This window comes from Puma concolor, chromosome B2 (genome assembly GCF_028749965.1).
Source record: "Puma concolor isolate L17-30 chromosome B2, mPumCon1.1.hap2, whole genome shotgun sequence".
Lineage (NCBI taxonomy): Eukaryota > Metazoa > Chordata > Mammalia > Carnivora > Felidae > Puma > Puma concolor.
In genome coordinates, this window is record NC_141671.1 from 17,153,060 (window position 1) to 17,178,795 (window position 25,736).

Here is a 25,736-nt window from a genome sequence, read left to right on the forward strand (position 1 = left end):
GAAAAAGTAGGACCAGCTAGAGTAAATGGTTGCATAAAGATAATTCTATTTTTCCCCCATCGATACTTAAGTTATTTCTTTTCTTGAAATTTGCTTTGTGTAAATCCCTGATACATTAAAACCTTGGATTGCGAGGAACATGTTCTGTGAGCGCTCCACAAGACGAGCAAACATTTCTAAGGAATTTGAATTTGATAAACGAGCGACGTCTTGCAATGCGAGTAGTGCATGATGCCGAACATCCCATGATCACCTTGAGCCAATGGTTCTTGAAATTCGCTTAGATATACAGGTGCTTTGGATTGCAAGCATGTTTCTGGGATGAATTATGGCCGCAAACCAAGGTTTTACTGTACTTCCTCAGGGTTTCTCTTTTTCCTACACGTCATTTGATGTTGCATACAGTACAAATGCTGGAATTTAGGGAGCTGAAGTAGGACTTCTTTGATAGTTCATTGTCCACCATGTCTGGTCTGATGATATTGATAATATTGCTTCACCCCACAGGGGCTGAAATGCTTGAAGAAAGAAAAACATCAGGCAACACATCCTTCTTTGATCCAATTAGTTCCATCCCATTCCACAGACGTTTCCTGAATCTAAGACGTGTCAGGTCCTTTGCGAGTTTCTGGGGATAAATAAGAGCCAGTCCATGTGGTGACCACAGCCGATGACCACAATGCTGTATGCTAGGAACGATAATGGAGGTATCTGACCACTGATACGACAACTGAGGTGAGGGAACTGAGAATACTTTCCAAAGGGCCAAAATGACAAAGGGATAAGATATCACGCGTCCCCTGAGGAGGGAGAGAGGCATACGGGAAGCAGAAAAGTGGGGAGAACACCGAGAAATGGATGGTCATGCTACACTCAGGGCATGATCTGGTGTGGATGAAACAAAAAACAACAGCAACAACAACAAAACAACATGGGGCTAGTCTTACTGTCATCTGGAGCGGTCATCCTCTGGGACTCCTGCAGAAACCGTGGGCTCAGTGAAGCTTCCTCCAAGAAACATTGAGGCCAGCTAGAGCACAGTGTTTCGATCTCGGGGTAAAATCTCTTAAGTTAGCTTCTTCTATCCTGGGGCAGAGGAGCAAGAGAGAGAAGGAGACTGTCATTTCCTATCCCCAACCTTCTAGGGGTTTTCTTTGCCTTCAGAACACAGTCTTCTGAACACATCATCCAAATCCTTTCATAATAGGAAGCAAGTGCAAGGTTTATTTGCTATTTTTTTTTTTTTTTTCAGATTTGTTATGGCAGGAAAACCATCATTTCCAGAACCACTTGGCGGGAACTGAGGTAAAAACAAACAAACAAACAAAACCCTTTTCCATTTGAACAGGCTTGTCTTTAGCCTGTTTTTCAGAAGTCAAGACACTTGGCAACTTCAGACTTCTGAAGTGACTGAAGTTGGAAATGCTCAGGACAAAACTGCCCAGCCTGCTCTCAGAGGGGGGCAAGCAGGCAGCCGCTGGGCACTCTCGACTCCAGATACGAGAGCGCTGTGGCTGCAACAGGTCCCACGGAGCGCTGTGGTTGGTGGTGAACTCGAGGAAAGAACAGAACTAGTATCTGTTCCTGTGTTAGTTTGGAGGCCAAGAAACAATAAAGATTTGGCAAGGAACCGGTCAAGAAAAAAAAAAAAATTATAACTCCTTGGAGATCCTAAGAGGTAAATGGTTGTTGCTTTAGTCCTCACAGGAACGTAAAGGTGGTCAGAGAAGCAGTAAATAGATGGTCTTCTGACCACAGAGGAGAGGACAATGTTCCATGAAGACAGCTGCCTTATGCTCTCAGGGGACCGACAGCTACCTGTGCCGAAGTCCAGACACAGCAGCCTTTGGACGGAAGTAATGGGGGAACGTGTGTGTGTGTGTGTGTGTGTGTGTGTGTGTGTGTGGGTGCGCGCGCGTTTGTGTGTGTGGTATACGAAAGATTTCATTTTCATTTTATAACAACAAGCCAAATGCCAAAAATGCACGCTACCATCAATGACTTTTTTTAATATGTCAGTTTTAGGGACATTTTAAGGCGATATATTCCACACCATCTTCATAACCATTGACATCAACTCATAAATGAACTCATCACCATTTGCTTAATCTTTGCTTCTGGTGGGATATTCCTATTCCCATCTCTCAAATGGCTACATGGTAACTTGGGCCAGAAATCCAGGAGTCATTCTAGATCCTTCTCTCAAGCGGACTTTGACTCTGACCTCCAGAATATTTAACTTCCTTTCCCTCTCTCTCTCTCTCTTTATTTATATACCACTTCCTGTAGAAAAAATTGATAGTATGTCTCCCCATTGGAGTGTAAGCTCACTGAGGAAAAGCCTAATTCCCATTTTTGTTCTTCCAATGCTTAATGCATTGCCTTCAACACAAAGCAATAGATGCCATAAACACTCAAACAGTTTCACATTATGTTTTTTATGAAGGTCAAGGATTTAAAATGTCAATACTCAGGGGTGCCTGGGTGGCTCAGCTGGTTGAGTGTCTGACTTTTGATGTGGGCTTAGGTTATGATCCCAGGGTTGTGGGATCAAGACCCATGTTGGATTCTGCTTGAGATTCTCTCTTTCCCTCTGCCCCTCTCCCGCTTACGCGCTGTCTCTCTAAAACAAAACAAAACAAAAAACTAAAATTTCATAAAATGTCAATACTCAAAAGTTGACAAAACTGGCCTTCTATATATGAAGGTTTGTTCCCTAGTGGCTGTCCAGAGTCAAGTTCTACAGGACTCCTTCTCTGCTATCCCAGCAGGCTTCGTTCACTGGCCGGTGATCCCTCACAATGTTGTCCCAACCCACGGAAGGTGCCCTCCCAAACTGGGATGTGTTCAGAGTATCCACATTCTCATGTACATTCAGTCCAATAATTACTCAGCACTGCACATTAGAGGGTCAAATTAATCAATAACTCTTCAAATTAGTGCAAAGAAAATCATTCCCAGATTTATACACCAAATTTCACTGTGTTTCATGTAAGTAAACCACAATCCTTCTGCTCAATAATCTTCTATCTTAAATATAGATAAGGCTGACACACCTAGAGATAGATAAAACTGTGGCTAAACAAAACGAGTTCTTCTGACTTCATTCCAAAGGAAACATCTCAAACTAAATTAAGAAACGCCTAACTTTCCTCCTTCTCAGAGCTTTGTTTTTTTGTTTCGTTGTTGTTTATGTGATTATTATCATGGAAGGCAGAGAGTCATTCATTTTGACTTTGCCTTTTAATTAATCCTATTCTTCTTTCACAGTTCTTTTTCTTCAATTATTGTCATGGTAGGAGGAGATTTGGGGAAATTTCTCAGTGCAAATGATGCTGTGGTAATTTTCCATCTAATTTTGACTTAAAAAAACACTTATGTTATCACTTGGAACCATCCCATATTTTAGTTGTCTTTGTTTCATTGTTCACATGTTCCCCTTGAAACCAACTTATTTTGAGAAAATGAAAGCACTAAATTTCATTCTGGAATCGCTTTATTGTTATTTGGTTTGGGTAGTTGTTATTCATTTGTGAGTTTCTTGAGCCAAATTTCATGTGTTTGGACTTCCTGAACCATGAAAGCGCCTTCTTTCTCATGCTATGTGAAGGTTTGGATGCCAGGTTTCTGTAGGGTGAATTGCATATAACGGCAGGGTATTTGCTTGATTGTTTAAGATTGATTAACTTCCGATTAGTCACTTAGACTAGAAGCAGCTTCTCAGGACTGTGACAAAATAATGTTTTCATCCTTTCCTAATGAGTTCAATGTGCTTATTTCCCTTTCTGATGGAGTGAAATGTTTCTTTAATAAAATCAATTTGTACCATGCATTTACTGTTTTATTTTCCCTTGAATGCTTGGTCTAGCTCACTAGTAGTGTTCATGGGAAATACACGGAGACCCATTGTATAACCACTTATGGTGCGCTTAGTACCAAAGAACACAGACCCACAGGTGGCTTACTCAGACAGAGAGGAAATGATTTGCCTTTTAGATTTGCTCAGCTTGCATTTCGTTTATTCTGCAAAGAGCCAACAATGACACATACACTTTAGTTCCAATTTACTTTGCGCTGTTTGTCGTTTAAAATGATACAGTGTCTGTGCTGTTTACCAGGGGCCGTTGTGCAAGGCTGACCAGTTCCTTCTGAATTCCGCACTTCCACGCTCTGGTGAACTAGCCCAGTCGTATTTGCCCAACAGTCCCCTGGTCAATGCCGCGCATCCCTCGCTACTCCAGCGAACAACTGGTCTGAGGACGCAATTCTGTTGCAAATGACAGCAAAAGCAACCAACTGGGCAGTAGCCGGCATTGTAATTCCACTTTCATGTTTGCTAAATGTCTTCCTTTGGGTTCCCTAGCACACCCCAGAGAAGAACTTGGGAGTCATTTACTGAGTCATCCCAGGAGGTGCAAATGAGGGCACGGGGAGAAGCAGAAATGTAGCAGGAAGGAATGGGGGAGGAGTAACGCCTAGGGGAGCTAGGGCATTGCATCCCCTTACTGTCATCCCTGTTGGTCGGGCATTGCCCCAGGGGTGTTACATCCCCAGGGTTCCCAGCTGCCCTGCGCGCTTGTTGGACAAGCTCACAGGGTTTGGGCGACCAAAAACCAAAAACACTCAGAGCAACTAAGAGAAGCTGTCAGGAGCCTAGAAACTATCCGTTGCAGATAGGAACGAGGTCGGGTGCATGGAGGATATGGCGTGTACCTGCCGCACTAATTGCATCAAGCTTCCTTGAAAAATCTGGGGAAACCTTGTCTTAAGATGACTGCTTTAAAGATACTGCCAATGGGGCGCCTGGGTGGCGCAGTCGGTTAAGCGTCCGACTTCAGCCAGGTCACGATCTCGCGGTCCGTGAGTTCGAGCCCTGCGTCAGGCTCTGGGCTGATGGCTCAGAGCCTGGAGCCTGCTTCCGATTCTGTGACTCCCTCTCTCTCTGCCCCTCCCCCCTTCATGCTCTGTCTCTCTCTGTCCCAAAAATAAATAAACGTTGAAAAAAAAAAAAAAAGATACTGCCAAATTGGATGTTGGCATAACAAGGGTACTGGAAAAACATCTATCTATCTTGTCCCCAAGAGATGAAATGGAGATTTGGAAGAGAAGATCATTGCATCTCTGGCAAATTACAGACATTATTGCGGAGCAGTGTGGTCTAGTGGTTGAGTGCAGGTGGAAGGGTCTGACCAGCTGGCTGTGGATGCCAATGATAACACCTGCTACCTGTGTGATGTTGGGTCAGTTACTCAGCCTTTCTGGTTTTACAGCCCTGTGTCCTCATCTGTAACATGGAGGCAGTCGTCGTATCTGTCTCTAAGGGCTGTTATCTCTAAGGACCAACCGAGATCCCGAATGTAAAACTATTAGCACGTTGAACACCCCTGAAGTATATGTTCACTATTGCCATAATGACAAAATAACGTCCTCTGTTGCTTCTTAACAGAAGGAACTGGTGTTATTATCAAAAGCATATTGTTAGCCAGTCACGAAAAGACAAAGGCTTTATGATTCCACTTATACAAAGTATTGAAAGTAGCCAAACTCATTGAAGTATGAATGTAGGATGGAGGTTGCCAGAGGGTGAGGGGAGGGGAAAAATGGAGGGGGGTCATTCAATGGATACCGAGTTTCAGATTTACAAGCTAAACAAAGCTCTAGAGATCCCTTGTGCACAAATGTGAATACATTTAACACCCCTGAACCGTATAATTACCGTTTTTTTTACCACAATTAAAAATAAGATATTTTTAAAAAGCATGGTGTTGACAAGCTCCGTCACTTATCTCTATGAAATAGAATCCATAGCCTGTCCTCAGCCTTCCTCTTCTGTTGTAGTCATCGACATCAACATTGAAATCTGGAAGACATTTTGGATCACTCGTCTGTTTAGAATGCATGTCCCCCAAAATGCTGCTTAAATTATTCATCATGGGCACCCCAGGGGAAGACCGTAGCCAGTAAGAGAGCTTCGTTCCCCTCCAGAGATATCAAAGCAGTTGTTTCTAATAGAAACACTGCCTCTAAACAGCAGGCTTCCAATAAGTTCAGGAGGATACAAGAAAAACATAATTCAAAGGTTTTGCCGATCGACACAGATCACTCTGCCTTCAGCTCCATGGGGATAGATTCAATTTTCTGATTGCACATTCCAGGATGTGGAAAGCGAATTCGTTAAGAAGAAAGACCATTGTGCAAAAGAAGACTTTGTATGAATCACCTGGCGTAACGTCCAAAAGTTGCATTATACCTGCAGGTCCCAGAGTGAGAAGTCTCAAGGTATTCCAGAACACTACAGTGGCCAAGAAGGAAGTAAATTTCAGTCACGGCCCACTATTATTTTTTTTATAAAATTTTTTAATGTTTCTTTCTTTATTTTTTTTTTCAACGTTTATTTATTTTTGGGACAGAGAGAGACAGAGCATGAACAGGGGAGGGGCAGAGAGAGGGAGACATAGAATCGGAAACAGGCTCCAGGCTCCGAGCCATCAGCCCAGAGCCTGACGCGGGGCTCGAACTCACGGACTGCGAGATCGTGACCTGGCTGAAGCCGGACGCTTAACCGACTGCGCCACCCAGGCGCCCCTGTGTTTCTTTATTTTTGAGAGAGAGACAGACTATCTGTTTTTACTGGCAGTAGTAGATGAACGCCAACAAATTCTTGATCTCTATTAGAATACCCTGTTGTTAAGCTCCAGTCAGATTATCTTCTCTCTTAACACCTTTGTCTAGATGAGGTTTATTGATGAGGCTCCAAAGTTCACAGTTACAATCATATTCTTTCCCTGCTTTCTTCAGATGACTCTGACAGAGGCTTTTTGAGCTTGGAACTTACCCAAATTCTCCAGCCACGTATTTACTGGAAATCTCTTGGCTTATTTCTGCTGATCCCCTCCAGGCCAATCGGTCTACTTTCACTTTTAAAGGGGAACAAGTCCTTAGGATACCTCGCTTAAGATTTTGAGACTACTTACACAATGGAGTACTATGTGGCAATGAGAAAGAACGAAATATGGCCCTTTGTAGCAACGTGGATGGAACTGGAGAGTGTGATGCTAAGTGAAATAAGCCATACAGAGAAAGACAGATGCCATATGTGTTCACTCTTATGTGGATCCTGAGAAACTTAACAGAAACCCATGGGGGAGGGGAAGGAAAAAAAAAAGAGGTTAGAGGGGGAGAGAGCCAAAGCATGAGACTCTTATGAGAGTCTGAGAACAAACTGAGGGTTGATGGGGGGTGGGAGGGAGGGGGGAGGGTGGGTGATGGGTATTGAGGAGGGCATCTTTCGGGATGAGCACTGGGTGTTGTATGGAAACCAATTTGACAATACGTTTCATATATTAAAGAAAAAAAGATTTTGAGACTATTTAGAGACCATTCTGAAGTTTGCAAAGGCTTTCCCCTAGAGCAGGAACCGCAAGGCGTAGTCGTGAAATAAGAGAACTGTTTTGCGGTCTATGGCATTTCTGGCATTGGCACAGTGTCTGAAGCACATTCAGTATGCCCGGGCATTCAGTACGGGCATTCAGTACGCCCGATATGTCTTTACTGCTGTTACCACATTCATACAGCTCACAAAAATCCCCATTCCCCATGCGTGCAACTCTATGATGAGCTCGCACTAGACCATGGATGACAGAGCCAAGAGAAGAAGAGCTCAATAGCACTGTGTAGAGTCCCTGGTCTGTAATAGGTGGTCCAGAAATCGTCATCGAAGAATGGAGTATAATCATCATGGACTCGGTGGTGCCTCTGTGAAGGGAGGAGCCATCAGGCAGCAGCATGGCCGGGTGCCGCCAGTGGAGGTCACTTAGTCCGAATCCTAACTCTGTTGTTTTACTACGCGTATAATCCGAGAGGAGTCATTTATCCAATCTGAGTGGCGTCCATTTCTGCATGTGTCAAATGGAGCTGGTAGTACCTGATCTCACAGGGCAGTTGAGAAGAAAACACATGCGCAAAACCCACGCGATGATACTTGGTAGAACGGAAAAACTCCGTAGTCACAGGTTCCTCACCCTGACGGTCCCGTGGTACCCGGTGTGTTCAGCTTTGCCATCCACTTGTTGTCAGACCCTGATATGCCAATTCAGTAGCTCTTAGCGTCGGATCCCAATTTGGCATGCCACCCCCCCAACCCCCACCCCATTCTCATTCCTCCTGCTTGTTGGCCTAATCCAGCCCTGGCCTCTCTTAGCCACTCAGAGAGATTTTGAAGTCCTATAGCCAATCTTCTCATGGTGTTTCCTGCTTACGTTCTACCTTCCCCTTCTGAGCATCTCGCTGATATTGGCTGTAGCAACTTCCTTGCTATGTCATTACCACAGCTCAGCACTAGTAACTGCTGAACCCACAGTCTAGAGGCTTCTCCGCTGGGTCCTGTTGTAGGACAGCCCAGCAGGATCAGAAAAATCCTTAATTTTATAATTTTGGGATTACATAAATCTCTCATTTTAGGATTTTATGAATATCTAAAGATCTATTTCTAGATATAGAACCTGAAGAATTTCTAGGTCGTTTCAAAACATCAGATATTCAAGGTAAAGAAGATAAATTGAATTTAGAACATCCAGTGTCACCCTTTTGGGCTGTCACATCAATGCTGTTGGTGTTAATTCCTCTCCAAGCAAGGAAGAAATGAACCTAGTTCAAATACCCAGATTGGAGCTCCGGGCCTCACATGGCTACTGCGTATTTGCAGCGCTTTCCTTCCGGGAAAGTAAGGCTTGACCAGTCCCAACAACCTCCCCCACTCCCAAACCCATTGTGCCGTGTGCAGACTGGGATTCAGAGTTTAATGAACATTAGTCTGGCTCTGAGGTGGGGAAAGGAGAAGAAGGGTAGTTAGTGGCAAGGAGCTAGATTGGTCCTTGTGTGGAATCGAGGATAAGTCAAGGAGTAGCAGCATCGATGTGAGAAACCAAAGCCCACACATGTCAAATGTCCATCTCGGGTAACAGTCAGAGCAGCAACGTAGAAGGGGGAGGGTTGACTAAGGAAAGAAGACCACAGTGACTGAGGGCTTGGAGTAGAAGATAAAGGTGGAATCTGCCTTTCTCAGAGGCTACAGGAACATTCTGTAGCTCCTCTCCATAGGCTACCTGTCTTGTCTGGATGGGCATTTTTTTTTTTAAGTTTATTTACCTATTTTGAGAGAGAGAGAGAGAGAGAGAGAGAGAGAGAAGCAGAGAGAGAATACCAAGCAGGCTCTATACTCTCAGCACAGAGCCTGATGTGGGGCTCGAACTCACGAACCAAGAGATCGTGACCTGAGCCAAAATCAAGAGTTGGTCGCTCAACCAACTGAGCCACCCAGGCACCCCGGATGGATATTCTAAAACCCATTTGCCAAGGACCTGCCGCTACTGGCCCATGACATTTCCACTTGTCTGCTGTTAACATGTAACAGATTATCACAAATTTAGGGTTTTAAAACAATACCCACTTATTAGCTCACTAATCTGTAGGTCAAAAGTATGGCACGACACAGCTGGGTTCTCTGCTCAGAGACTCATGAAGCTAAAATCAATCAGCCAGACTGAGCTCCCGTCTGGAGGCCCTGGGTAAACATCTGCTTCCAAGTTCATACTTGTTGTTGGCGGAATTCATTTCTTATGGTTGTAGGACTGAGGTCCCCAATTCCTTCCTGGCTGTCAGCTGGGGCTCACGCGTAGGTTCTAGGAGCTGCCTGCTGTTCTGAGACGTGGCTCCCTCCATCTTCAAGCCAGCAACAGCCTGTCCATGGAGTCTTTCTTGTGTTTTAAACCTCTGAATTATTTCAATACCAACTAGAGAAATCCATTTTCATAGCTCCAGAGATTATGCGGGGTGCAAACATTTAGGAAGGAGTGGGAAATGTGAGGGGCCATCTTAGAATTCTACCTACCACAGCATCCTATAGATTTGTTTCATCAATAGGGTCCTTTCAGCTGTTATTGATTTATGAGCCTGGGCTACAGTATAGTAAACAATTACATATATGTTATCAGTGGTAATTCACTTTGCTGTTTTGAATTTGTTTTCATGGCAAAATCCCAGTTGTCACTGAATGTATCTACTCCCTTCTTGATGGGTGATAAACAATATCCAGGCTAGTGCATTAGCCAAGTGAGTCAAATCAGGGACTCGGTTTCAAAGAGCTGGAAATAGGTTATGCAGCTCAAGCCAGCCAGGAGCTAAGGGGGGGCGGGGGGTGAGTCCTAGCCAAAGTTAGTAGGAAGTATTAGAATCCTACCAGGAACCAGAATGCAATGCCAATTCCCAAGGCCCAGAAAAAGGGCCAAAGTCTGAGATAAAGACAAAGCAGGAGCTTGGTGGTATGGAATGGGTAGAAGTAGGTTAGAAGCCAAACACAGACAGGGTCCCGGATGATTGCTTCAAATACCACTGGGGCGTCTATCTGTCTGGGGGGGGGGGGAAGGGGGTTGACGTGGAAATATATATGCCCCTCGCCTTTTCATGAAGGAAATGGTCACCTACGGAACTGATGTCTCTCCACGTTAACAAAGGAACATTTGAAGTTACCAAGGGACAAGATTCACAACAACATTTTCTTCTGCCTGCTCTGGCCCTGTAGAGGCAGCCAGCCTTTCTTCAGTGTCACAGGGAGCACGTCAAGGGTTACAGATGGCACATTTCTGCATGTTGTTACTGCCTTTCTCCGTAGCTGAACTAGCCAAGCTCCTATGTGAAGACAACCCTTCCTCTCCACTAAATCCCACTTGCTGTGACCTGCCCCAGCAATTTTCTCCTCTCTCTCTCTTTCATCAGCATTCCCCCTGCTACTGGGTTCTTCTGCTGGAATTCCTCCTAAGGAAAGACTTCTCTGGTCCCTATGTACGGTCCCATTTATTTGATCCCCTTGCAGCAAAAGTCTTTGAGTTATTGTTACTCACTGTTTCCCACTACTCTCCTCCGGTCCCCTCTCTAAACCATCCAACCAAACTTTCATCCCGCACCCCTGCTGAAACTCCTCTTGTCGAGGTCACCAGGGGTGGCCACACTCCTGTCCAGGCCCCAGGTCTCGGCTCATCTGACTTGTTGTCCCAGCAGCATTGGACACTGTGGATCACTCCATCCTGATATAGTTTCCTCACTTGCTTTCCGGGATCCCACACTCACTTGTTTCTTCCTTCCACCTCCTGATTGTTCCTTCTTCATTTCCTTTGGTGGGTCCTACTCTTCTCCAGAGTGCTTCCTGCCAGGATGCTCCCAGGATCAGCCTTCGACTCTGTCCTCTATTCAACTCTCACTCCCTTACTGATTTCATCCCATCTCGTAGCTTCACTCTCCACATGCTGACGGCTCCCACAAGCAGAGATTTATTATGACAAATGCCTACTTGACGTCATTACTTGGATGTCTAATAAAGACTTTTAGATCAACATGTCCAAAAATGCACTCCCAATCTGTACCACAAAACCAGCTCCCCCTTCAGCCTTCCCCATCTTAGTGGGTAGCAGATCCCTTTCTTTTTTTCACTCCTCACATCTGATTATTCAGAAAATATATTTGGTTTTATTTGTAGAAAGTATCCAAATTCTGACCGCTTTCCACCACCTTCATGGCCATCACCAAAGTCGTGCTATCACCCTTTCTTTCCTGAATTGCTCATTAGCTTCCAGACTGATCTCACTGCTTCTGCCTTTGCTCCCCTTATAGTTTTTCCCAACCTGGCAGCTGAAATGATCCTTTAAACAGGATCTAATAGTAGATTAACACGTATTTTACATGTTTGTATTATATACTGTTATATATTGTATCCTTACAACAAAGTAAGCTGGAGAAAAGCAAACGTTCTTAAGAAAATCATAAGGAAGAGAAAACACACCTATAGGACTTACTATATTTATTGAAAAAAAATCTATGTCTAACTAGACCCACGTAGTTCAAATCCATGTTGTTCATTGGTCAACTGTACATCTATATATCTCTCCATCTCTCTCTCTGACTCCCTCTTTATCTTGTTGGTTCTGTTTCTCTGATAAACTCCGACTGATGGGCTTGTGTATAATGAAGTTGTGGCCAATGGTTCAATTTGAAAGCACCTTCAAGGACAAGGCTTATGGTTTGTTCAGACACGAAATTCCACCTCTTTCTTGGAAACTTGAATAGAAGTAGCTGACATTGAGGGTTAGATTCTGAGGAGGTCTGGTTAACAATTGATGGCTCGAGGGATAATACGACTCAGATGTTTGAGGCTCATAGACTTTGTGAGAATGTTTTGGTCATTCATCCTTGGGCAATGCCTCTCCTTCATCCTCTGCTTTGAAGTGGGACGTTCTGGATCAAGTTGGGTCTAAGGGAGGCCAGTAAAAGTGTAGCACCATAGACTCATCCAACATCTAGTTATCTCAATGGGTGGCTAAGCACAATTGTTTCTTACCTTGGGTCTACATTTCCTTTAGATATGCAATCATGTATTCACCCATTCGGTCATTCAACATATTTCTTCAGTCCCTGTTATTTTGGGGGTTTTATTCTAGGTCTACACCAGTCTAAGTGAATGAGAGAGAGATTCTCTATCCTCACAAAGCTTCATTCTAGTGATGATAGGTGGGGGTGATAGCTAAAATACAGGTAAATGGAAAAGATAAACAAAATGATTGTACGTTGTGGTAAGTGCTGTAATGACACCAAAACCAGGCTGGGACGGGAATATTTCAAAAGGAGGATTAGAGAAGTTGTCTTAAATATGCAAGCAAAAATCTAAAAAACAGGAAGGAGTTGTCCATGTGAAGGATTGAGGAACAATTTTAGGCAAATAAAACAGGAAAAGCAAGTTTTCAGGAAAGAAAACAACTTATTACAGTGAAGAGTCTTGTGGAAATAAATGAAGACCAACCAAAAGAGAATAAGCAAAGGTCATTTATTCCAAGCTTGCCATAGCAAGGGAGTTAGCCATTGCCACTTATGTTCTGGCAGGGACTCAAAGGCTATCAGTTATTAATAAGTCCTGGCCATTTTGGTCCAATTGTTGAGGGGTTATTGTTTGGTTTCTTGGATCAGTTGTTAGAGATAGTGGCCTGACTTCCTACAAGTCTGACTCATAAGAAGCAGGCTGGTTTCCTTGGCTGGTTACTGTAGATAATGAGTTTGTTTCCTGGGCTGGTTGTTGCAGGCTGTGGGTCAGAGTTCTATTTTTACATATGGTCTGGCCATTGTCCATTTGTGTACTCAGTCTGTCAATCTGAAAGCACACCAGTGTATTGGGACATCTAGAGGGTTGGGGAGAGGGGCATCTGATGAGATTGGAAACGTGGCAAGGCACAGAACACACGGAGCTAACATGAATAGGGAGCTGGATTTCCTTCTAAAGTAAAAAGAACAATGGAAGGGTTTTAAATAGAGAGAGGTGATTGGATGGATGTTTTTAAAGAAGCACTTTGCTGCTATCTGCTTAATAGATAAGTGTAGAGAACAGTTGGGAGGCTGCTGTAAGGATCCAGGAGTAAGATAAGGGCGACTTAGTCTAAAATGATAGTACTTCAGCTGCGTAAGTAATTTGTGCCCAGGAATCTTTTCTGAGCTGTGGTTATCATTTGCATATAATTTAGCTATCTATCTCTCTCCTATAGGGAGTTATTTAGCTAAACAAAGATTGAGGATCAGGTTGACTTGACAGTTGTATTTTTTATTATAGATTAATGGGTCGGCATTGTAACGTACACATAGAACTGTCATAGGTTTATTCAGTATGAGTCAGTCATAAATCACCATGGGTTCACTGACAAAATTATTCTAGATCCAATAAGTGAAGGGCACACATGATGGCCATGTTGACTTCCCAACACACTGTGTGTCTGGGAAGCCATTTGACATCCCTAGAGGGCCCTTTATCTATCCTTATATTATCATTTCTATCTTTAAATCACATGACTACTAGCTATTCCTATTAATCTTTACCTTGTTAGGCACTTCTGTCCTATTAAAGTATTTCTGGACATGATGATGCTGGGTTTACCTATTCATTTACTGAACACTTACCGCATACCAAGTACTGAGAATATAGAGGAGAACAAGATAGACATAGTCCTTTCCCTCTTTGAATCTATACAGTAGGGGAGAGGATGTACATGAAACAGGCATACACTAAAATTAATATGTAATAACACATTTCTGTACATACTATGGAAGAAAAGGTCTGAGACCAAAATGGTTGATGTGAGGGCTGCTTTAGATCTTGTAGTCAGGGAAGCATCTATTGGTAAATATCATTTCAGTTGAGACTTGAATGATGAGAATGGCTCCATCAAGCAAGAACTTGGGGGAAAAGAGTATGATGGACCTGAGAAGGAACACAGGGAGAGAAAGGAAGCAAGACTGGCTTAGTGAACAAGGAGAGTGAAGATAGAGAGAGAGGTGGAGTAGGGAAGGCATAGCAAGTGTCATGTCTTGAAGGTCACCACAGGGCAGGCCTGGAAAGTAGGGACTCATTAAACAGAATAGGACAGGACTATTTAAGTTTTTAAGAGATCACCCTGGTTGTTATATGAATGAGTTGGAAGGACAAGAGGGCGGACTGAACGAAGGGTTAGGAGTTCACTGTGGTTGTTCTGGGAAGATGAGACAGTGGTGACACCAGAGTGGAGGCATGGGAGGTAGAATGCAGTGGCAAGGTTTGAAAGATACTTTGGCAGTTGGATGGATGGAGCCATTTTTCTTGTGATGATGGAGTGGATGTAGAGGTGAGGGAAGGGAAATATAAACAATGACCTCCAGTTCCTGGTTTGAACAATGGGTGGATAGCTGGGAAATTATGCATTTCAATATTTCCTCCATCAGTTGACTCACATTATCAGAACTCAAATACGTGTTTTCAAATGGTGTGACTCATAGTTTTAGCTTTTGTTCACTGCTTCTCGAATATCCCCTCTAGCTTTACCTTGGCTCTGTACTCTTGCTCTCTAGTTTCCATGTTACCTAGCGGTTTCTCTACACCTGGCTTTGTAGACCTTACATCTGCTTTTCTTCTTTAGCTCAACATTTATTTCCATTAAGCATAGGAATTGTATTCAAATTCATTTGGACAAATTCATTTTTCTGTTTCTTTTCTAATTGAGTGGACGCTAGGAGTCAGGCTATACTGTTCCCCAACACACACTGTAAAAATAACTAGGTTATTAGCCATAGCTGGGTAAACTCTAAGCCCTCTCTCCATGTTGTACCCTTCAAAATAAAGATGCAATTTACTTGATCTATAGTTCCATGAGTTGTGTTTAGAATGAAATCATTCACATTTTCAAGCTTTACCAAGAAAATCTATTGCCTGGTTTAATCTATGGAATACATATTTTTGGTTCCACGTTCTACTTTTAGCCCATTTTTTCCTTGTAAGTGTGACCTTAAAAGTTGGACAAAATAACTATATTTACATAGAGTTGCTCTAAATCATAAGGAATCTTATTTTTTCACTTTACATTTTTAGCTACATGTGTCATGAATGAATCGATTCTCAATGTAAAAATTCAAACCAAGAATTAGATGAAACAAATACAGAGTAAAATATGTAAGTTCTCTACCATCTACTTACATGTCTGCATATACATTATATATAAATAAAAGCATATTGCCTCAATTGATTATGCAACTTGCTTGTCGTCAAATTTCTTGATCTTTCCATATTTATATGTAAACACTGCCTCATTCTTTTTTAATAATTGGAAAGTACTTTGATGTCTGCATATTTTATACATTTTTTTGCCCATTCCCCTTTTAAGGAATATTGAGGTTTTCCTAATATTTTGTTGTTGCAAACAATTCAAATGGTCTTTTCCATACATGCTTCCTATGTACACATTTGAGTATTTTTGATGGATTCATAGTAATTAAATTACCAAATCAAAAGATATGTGTGTTTCATTACGTGGACGGCTTACTTCACATCTATCTAACCATCAACATTGGACATTAATAATCTTCAAAAATTTTCATCAGTTTGGCAAAAGTATGAAATTATTATTTCATTTTGTACTTATTTTTTATTATGGAATTGAGCATATAATATTTGCCATTATCCTTTTTTAGCATGTACAAATTGCCAGTTCATATTCTTTTCCTGTTTTTCTGTTGTCTCTGTATTTATAGGATCTCTTTCTATATATGTAAATCATCTTTATATACATTTAAATGTTTTTCAGCCTGTCCCATGTCTTTTAGCTTGTTCATGGTACCTTTGATCATGCAAAAAATTTAAATTTTATGAAATTAAAAATTTCCATTTTTCCCTTATAGCATATAGATTTTCTATCCTGTGTAGAAAGGTCTTCCCCAACCCAAAATTATAAAAAATATTTTTCTGTATTTTATCTTACCATTTTTACAGATTAAAGCTTACAGGATGCGTGGGTGGCTCAGTCAATTAAGCATTTGACTCTTGATTTCAGTTCAGGTCATGATCTCATGGCTCATGAGTTTGAGCCCTGCATCAGGCTCTGTACTGACATTGAGGTGCCTGCTTGGGATTCTCTCTCTCTGTTCCTCCCCTGTTTGTGCTCATGCTCTCTCTCTCTCTCTCTCTCTCTCAAAAATAAACAAATAAACTTAAAAAAAGACCTACTTAGCTTATTACATTGGAAATCTGCTTTTTGTATATAGAGTTGGTTGGACATAATTCCTATTTCTAAAACATGCAGGCATTTAGAAAACAATAAGGAAACACAGCCTTAGGTGACACATTAAACCACAAGGACTTAATAGGTATACACAGAAAATTCGATCCAAAGCAGTAGAAGCCATTTTTCTGAAGTTCATATGGAACAGTCTCCAGGATAGAACACATGTTAGATCACAAAATAAATCTCAATAATTTAAAAAGATTGAAATCATAAGCATCTTTTCCAACCACAATGAAACTAGAAATCAATTACAAGAAGAATACTGGAAAAACCACAAAAATGTGGAGATTAAGCAAGATGCTACTGAACAACAGTTGGATCATTAAAGAAATTAAGGAAAAATAAAAAAAATTCATAGAGACAAATGAAAACAGAAATATGACAAAATCTATCAGATACAGCAAAAGTGGTTCTAAGATGAAAGTAAATAACAATAAAGGCCTCCTTCATGAAACAACAAAATTATCAAATAAACAGTCTAATTTTACATCTAAAGAAACTAGAAAAAAAGGACAAATGAAACCCAAAGTTAGTAGAAGGAAGGGAATAATAAAGATCAGAGAAGAAGTAAATGAAATAGAGACTAAAAGACATAGAAAGATCAATGAGACTAAGAGCTGTTTTTTGTTTTGTTTTGTTTTGTTTTGTTTTGTTTTTTACTGTTTATTTATTTATTTTGAGTGGGGTCAGGGGCAGAGAGAGTGGGAGAGAGAGAATCCCAAGCAGGCTCCACATGGAGCCTGAAGTGGGGCTTGATCTTACCACCATGAAAACACAACCTGAGCTGATATCAAGAGTTGGATGCTTAACCTACTGAGATACCCAGGTGCCCCAAGAGTTGGCTTGTTGAAAAGATAAACAAAATTAACAAACCATTAACTAGACTCACCAAAAAAAAGGGGGGGGGCAGGAATAGGGCTCAAATAAATAAAATCAGAAATAAAAGAGAATTTATAACATACCACCAGAAATAAAATGGATCATAAAAGACTAATATTAACAATTAGACACCAACAAATTGGACAACCTAGAAAAATCAGTTAATTCCTGGAAACATGAAGAAATCAAGGAGAAATAAAAAATTCCTAGAGACAAATGAAAAAAGAAATATGACATACCCAAATCTTTGGTTCTTCCAAGATTGAATCATGAAGAAATAGATAATCTAAACAGACCAATTAGTAGTAAAGAGATTGAATAAATAATCAAAAACCTTTTAACAAGCACAAGTCCAGGACCAGGCAGCTACTGGTGAATCCTATCAAACACTCAAATAAAAATTAATACCTATCTTTCTCAAACGTTTTCAAAGATATTGAAGAGTAAGAAAGACTTTCAAACTCATTTTACAAGGCCATCGTTACCTTGATACCAAAACCAGACAAGGATACCACAAAAAAAGAGAAAATTACAGACCAATATCCCTGATAAACATATATGCAAAAATTCTTAACAAAACATCAACAAACCAAATTGAACAATACCTGAAAAGGATCATATGCCCTAATCAAGTGGGATTTATTCCAGGGAAGCAAGGATGGTTCAACATCTGCTAACCAATCAACATAAATACCTCATGCTAACAAAAGATAACAATTGTAATATTATCTCCACAGATGCAGAGATAGCATTTGACAAAATTCAACATCCATTTATGATAAAAACTCTCAATAAAATAGGTATAGAGGAACATACCTAACCATAATAAAGGCCATATATGACAAAACCAAACCTAATATCATACTAAATGGTGAAAAGCTGAAAGCTTTTCCTCCAAGGTCAGGAACAAAGACAAGGATGCTCACTTTCCCATTTTTATTAAACCTAGTATTGGAAGTCCTACTTGTAGCAATTGGGGAAAATAAAGGAAATAGAAACCATCCAAACTGGTAAGGAAAAGGTAAAACTCACTATTTGCAGATGACATAATATTATATATAGAAAACCCTAAAGACCCCACCAAAAAAATTGTTAGAACTAATAAATAACTTCAGTAAAGTTGCAGGACATAAAGTAAGTCTACCAAAATCTGTTGCATTTCTGTGCACTAATAACAAGATACCAGAAAGAGAAACCAAGAAACCAATCCCATTTACAATTGCATCAAAAACAATGAAATACCTAGGAATACCTAGGAATCAATTTAACCAAGGAGGCGAAGACTCATACACTGAAAACTATAAGACATTGATGAAAGAGTTTGAGAAGACACAAATAAATGGCAAGATACTTCATGCTCATGGATTGGAAAAATTAATATTGCTAAAATATCCATACTACCCAAGCAATCTAGACATTGAATGCAATTCCTATCAAAATTCCAATGGCATTTTTCACAGAACAAATAGTTCTGAAATTTGCGTGGAATCACAAAGACCCCAAATAGCCAAAACAAATTTGAGAAAAAACGAAGCCGAAGGTATCACACTCCCTGATTTCAAACTATACTATAGTCAAAACACTATGGCACTGGCATAAAAAGAGACACATAGATCAGTGGAACAGAACAGAGAGCCCGGAAATAAACCCATGCTTCTATGGTCGATTAATTTATGATGAAGGAGGTAAGAATATACACTGGGGAATGTACAGTCTCTTCAATAAATGGTGTTGGGTAAACTGAACAGCTACATGCAAAAGAATGACACTGGACCACCATCTTACAAAAAAATGACTCAAATAGATTACAGAACCTAGGACTTGAAACCATGACACTCCTACAAGAAAGCCCCCTGACATTGGTCTTAGTGATGTTTTTTGGATCTGACTCTAAAGGCAGGGGCAACGAAAGCAAAAAAGAAACAAACATGACCTCATCAAACTGAAAAGCTTCTGCCAGTGAAGGAGACCGTCCACACAATGAAAAGACAAACTATTGAATGGGAGGAGATATTTGCAAATCATACATCTGACGCTTAGGTGTCTGTTAGCCTGGTGCTTGGCACGGAAAAGTCATTCCATAAGTATTTGTTAAATGAATGTCAGTATATGTAAAATCTGTAAGTTGTTACAACCATATTATTTGCCTGGATTTAAGACTTGGAATGATTTCAGACTTACAGAAAAGTTGCAAAGAAGTCCTCTATACGTCCACCCAGCTTCTGGAAATAGCTTACCCAAGCAGAGCACAATCACCGAAAGGAGGAAAGCAACACAATGCAATACTGATGCAATACAATGAACTATGTCACCATCCTCGTTCAAATGTCATCAGTTTTTTTTTCACTTGGGTCTATTTTTGGTCCAGGATTCAATCTGTAAACGCCTATGTTATTTAATTGTCGTGCCTCCTTAGTCTCCTTCACTCTGATAATTTCTCAACGTTTTTCTCTTTCTCACGACCTTGACACTTTTGGAGGGTACTGGCCAGTCATTATTTAGAAAACCCCTCGATTTACATTTACCTAGTATTTTCACTGGATTAGATTGACATTATGCATTTTTGGTGAGAAGGCAGAAGTGATGTTGTGCCCTTCCCAGGGCATCATATCAGGGGATACATCATGTCAGTATATCTTATGACCGATGATGTTGACTTTGACCAATTGGTTAAGGTGGAATCTGCTGATTTCTCCATTTAAAATTAGGATCTCTCCCATTTTAATTAGTATTTATCTTGTTAGGAGACGCTTTCAGGCTATGCAAATATTCATCTCAGTTTCTATCGTGACCGTGCCCACTGATTTTAGCATTTGTCCATGGTTCTTATGTTTGCCTAAATGGTCATTTTCTCTTTTCCTCACATCTTTCATATTTATTACTTGGAATTCTATTGTAAAGAAGCATAGTCTCTTCTCCTCTACTGATTGATTGATTGACTGATTGATTGATTGACTGATACGAATATGGACTAGTGGGTATTTATTCTATTCTACAGGTTATAATCCAATACTAGAGTTTGTTTTTTCACTCAAATTATTCCAGGTTTGGCATTTTGGAAGCACTTCCAAATTGGTCCCTGTGTTCTTTTGATATAGCCCCATCATTTGCAAACAGGTCTTTACTTTCTGGCACCAAAAGATGTTCTGGGCTTATCTTGTATGTTCCCTCTCAACAGTCCTGAAGTCAGAACTTTCTCCAAGGAGCCTTGGCTCCTTTTATTAGAGAACAGCATTTAGAACTGATATCTGGGCTCCGAGCGTGCTAATTGCTTCTAGGTCCTCTCAGTAGACAAAGCAGGAAATATATATCTCTATACGAACCCATGTAGATATCTGTATTTTGTGTCTATCAATATGTATATGTATTAAAAACCATGAATTCATACTGACAACCTTTAGTTTTAATCCAATGCCAGAACTTATTCTATTGTCCCCCTTTCCTCATGTATAACTTTTTCCCCCCAGAAATGAGAACCCAGCTCTCAATACCCACAATATCTTTATGCATTTGTGCAATCCTAGTATAAATATAAGCAGTACTATGAACTTTCTCAGAAAACTTTTGGATATTACCTGGTATATAATTCCCTCGTTTTACAAGTGAGAAAATCCAGGCCCCTAGAGATTAACTTGCCAAAAGGAAGAAGCACATTAGTAGAAGAAAAAAATTATAAATGTCAGAAATTTAAAATTTTAACCTTGTGTTTATTTCACAGGAGGGTGTAGAAAGGACAGGAAATGCAATGTCAGGTAACTGCTAAGAAGCATGAATTCACTTTTGTTTCACCATTGCTGTATGAATGATTGCATTCTGGCTTAAAGAAATGGGACATTTGGTCAGCGTGGCTTCTGTATATAATATGGCCCAAAGCCAGAAAAATTAGGCACACTACTCATGTGGTGTTAAGAAGGCCTCCGGAAAATAGAAGAACCAAGTGTTCTGTTACTGTGTCTAATTTCTACAATTATGGACACAGTGAAATCCTCGGAGGTCATTAAAGTTTATAGGTCTTCTTATACGAAGTAGACATAAAGGATTTTATTCCTTCTTTCTCTCATAAATATATTCAACCTCTTGTCATTTTGTGACTGAATTTCAGTCACAGAGGCTGATATTTCCAAAGCTGAGATGAAGAGAATATTAAGTATCCTGGAAAATCACTTATTTTTTGAGCCTGAAAATTCACTGTTATATAATACCATATGTTTAGACCCGTATCGTTACACCCCTTCTGTGTTTAGTCTGTCCTCTGTGATACAGAGATTTGGGAATCTCTGTTTTAATGATGTCTTGGGTTCTTCTCTCCTAGTGGCCCAGCGCTAGACTGAAAAAACGGAGCATTTTGTTATTGTTGTCAAGATGGCAATGGGAAAGATATGCTCACAGCATCTGGGAACTGAAATTTCTTTTGGAGCTTCTTCCTCAGTGAACAATGTCATATGCTATGGTCAAGGTCTAAAGTTTGTTAGCGATACAATGTATGTATGTCTTGGGTTAAAGTCTAAATTCCACATACAGTAAAACCTTGGTTTGCAAGCATAATTCGTTCCAGAAGCATACTTGTAACCCAAAGCACTTGTATATCAAAGTGAACTTCCCCATAAGAAATAATGGAAACTCAGGTGATCTGTTCCACAGCCCAAAAATATTCATATAAAAATGATAACAATACAGTGATAGGATATAAAATGATAAAGAAAATATAAAATATAAGGAAAAATAAAAAAATTAACCTGCATTTACTCTGGAAAACCTTCGTGGCTGGTGTGAGGGAGACAATAGAGAAGAGGGCTATTGTGTAGGACAACTTTCACTATCACTAGTGGAATCACTGCTATCTGTTGGCTCGAGGAATCTTTTCCTTTTCTTGCAACTTTAACAAGGAACCTATCCAATGACCTAGAATGCAGCAATTCATTCCTAAGCTTCCTCTTGTATAGAAAAGCAAAGGACTGCCCATAAGTGTTTTGAAGTGACAAAAAAATACACTAGTATTTCGAGGGTATCTCAATGTTCTAAAAAATCACTGATTTCTGCCAAACACCATGGCCTGAAACCGAGCATCTGAGCACGGGAGAAGACCACCCACAATCCCACAGAGAGAGAGAGAGAGAGAGAGAGAGAGAGAGAGAGAGAGAAAATGAGAAGAACCTTTGGCTTTTGTGCATTTGTGATCAAGTGACGTGCCACATCATGTACTACTCATATTAAAAGACATCACTTGTCTATCAAGTTAAAATTTATCGGAAATGTTTGCTCATCTTGTGGAATGCTCGCAGAACAAGTTACTTGCAATCCAAGGTTTTACTGGATGATGTTAATTCTGTGGGAAATATTTCCAAGCAATCAACTTGGAACTTACCTCATGGGCTAGTGACATTCTGTTGAGTTCCTGTGTCTATAATAGGATGATACAGCTGAGAACTAGAATTTGTTAGTTCCTAAGTCTTTATTCGGACTCCCCAGACATTTCATTCTTGCCTTGGCTCGAACAAGCACTAGGAAATGGCAGATCAGGTCACTGCCTTGGGCTTTAAAATGGAAGCTCAACAAAGCTGCCCAGTAAGTTCTGATTCTTCTTCTCTGAGAGAAGCATAGGGGCCCAAGTGAAGTTAGAGACGTCATACATTTATAGTAATCTCACAGATCATCCTTATTTTCTTCAAAATGACCACTTATCCCCAGTTTCACAATTTCCTAGTTCTGAAAATTCCCTCCTGAAAAATTTCTCCTTCCATTTCCACTCAATATACATTAACGTCATGTCTTTCATAATCAAATATTTAAATGGAGATAACTATTTAGAATAATTGTAACCAATACCACAGTCTAGGGACATGAGTTGGTCACAAATCTTTATCCAAATTCAATACATATTTGGACATTAAATTAGAGATTTGGGAAATATACTCTTGTCTTGTGTGATTTAAGGAACTGGAAATTATTTCTGAGTTGTTTGATTGGAAACAGAATCCATAAAATTGCCTTCTTATGAAATGTTGAAGGATTTATTGTTTAAATAATTAGGAAATAAAAATTTTTACCACTGAATGAGCAGTGGCCTCCATAAAGAAAATCTTCATATTGCCAAAGACATTGCAATAAATCTTCTTCAGAAAATATAGTAATTTTTTGTATTTGGAATTCTACTGAACACTTTTTTCTTATTTATAGAGGACAAACAGTATTTCTCAAAGGACTTCTTTTCTTTCCAAAAAATGTTGGAAAATGTTGCCAAAATGTTTATAACAAGAGAAATAAGCCTGATACAAAAAACAGATATGTTATTTTGAGGAATCAACCAAGAATTGTGATGGATCGGTAAAAAAATTGATTCAAACCCATACATTTGCAATAAGAGTAAAATGAACAGAAAAATTGTCCTCCAAATAGATTACATTTTGTCTTTTCCATATCTGTTGAGATGAGAAAGTTTCTCTTTAAATTTACAGGGATCCCAACTGAGTGAACTGTTCCCATAACTAGCATTAACATCAATGGGCCTCATGGTGAGAAAAGAAAAGTCCCCAGAATATGTCTAAATGACATTCTGAAATGGATCCTATAAATTTGCTGCATGACTAATCTTCTCATTTTGACCCATTTCATATTTGAAACAAGGAATTAAGTTATGGTAAAAAAAAAAAAAAAAAAAAAAAAAAAAAAAACCTCTAAAATCAGCCTACCTGTCACTGAAAAGCATAGAACCTTAAAAGACTTAGAGCTGCTAGGCCACAATCAATTGAAAATATTCAGGAGGGTAAGGTAAATACAATTTCAAGTTCTGAAAGGAAAAAGAAAAATGGATGCAAGAATTAAAACCATGGGGATGAGAAGTCAAATGAACAATCTAACCTTTTTATTATATGGTCTTATTTAAAATATTTCGTAGAAAATTGTTCTCTGAAATAGACCTAAGTGACTGAGCCTTATCCAGTATCTATCGAAAAGGACTTGCCAAGATTCTAGCATATCTCAAATTAAATTTAACTCACAATCATAATTTTCTCCATATTTTAAAATGGCGCTTTCTTGGGGCTCCTGGGTGGCTCAGTCGGTTAAGCGTCCGACTTTGGTTCAGGTCATGATCTCGTGGTTTGTCAATTTGAGCCCTGCGTTGGGCTCTGTGCTGACAGCTCCGACCCTGGAACCTGCTTCCAATTCTGTGTCTCCCTCTTTCTGCCCCTCCCCTGCTCACGCTCTGTCTCTTCCAAAAATGAATAAACGTTTAAGAAAATTTTAAGAAATAAAATGGCGTGCTCTGAAAATATGTATAAACACACAGGGTTAAAATGATCTATGAGAAATCATTCCTTAATCTGTGGATATTTTCTTGGGGGTTCAAAAGTTGTTTTGTTTTGTTTTGTTTTGTTTATTTATAAGCATCACATTTTTATGTGTGTTTATTTAACTGATACTGGAAAAAGTGACTATTCAATTACATTTGGATGACTTTTTTTTATAACTAAATATCCTATGTTAACACAGTGTTTCTGTTTATAGTTAGGATCACATTAGAGCCAAGTAGTTCTTCTTTGATCATTAAAAGCAACTGAATAGAGGCAGTAGATGATGTATTCAAGGCATGTGAAGTCCAAGTTGTACATGAGGAGGTTTCCTGAGATCCGGAGCCTGGACTGAGTCATCACTGATCCACGGCAAGATAGGCATGCAACAATCAAAAGAATCTTGCATTTTCTGAAGTTGGTGGGCAGAACATACCTGAAAGCCCATTAAGATGGCAGTAATGGAGTTTAGATAAAGCATAGGCCTCAACCTTTAACAATAGAGAACAACACTTAAGGGACAACATTCGAGTTAAGTTTTCTCAACAAACCTCAGAAAATTTGATGAGGAATGTTGACTGATGATGGAAATCAAGAGCAAGTATCGCCTAAAATGCATGCAGGTTTTGGCATGAAGAAGGCTGAGAGCAAAATATAAGGTGGGTGATCGGCCATCCCAGTTTGTTTAGGACTGTTTTGGTTTTATGGCCCCAAATCCCATGTCCCAGGAAACCCTTCAGTCTCAGGCAAACTGGGGTGGCTTGTCAACCTAGCTGAAAGTGTAGGGTATTATAACTGAAGTTAATATATAGATGGATATATAGATGGACCTGTTTCCTGTTTCCTCCCTCCACAATTGTGCCTTTAAAACAAGAGAAAAGAGGGGCGCCTGGGTGGCGCAGTCGGTTAAGCGTCCGACTTCAGCCAGGTCACGATCTCGCGGTCCGGG

General features: G+C 40.2%; 1 long non-coding RNA gene across 1 annotated transcript; it reads right to left on the minus strand.

Moving 5' to 3' along the window:
• LOC147580763 (uncharacterized) lies at positions 1–19,746 on the minus strand. The gene is made up of 3 exons (XR_015250772.1): positions 19,680–19,746; positions 948–1,086; positions 1–628 (listed from the first exon to the last, which is right to left on the minus strand). It is a non-coding gene; the product is annotated as an uncharacterized LOC147580763 (long non-coding RNA).
• Positions 19,747–25,736: the final 5,990 nt, after the last annotated feature.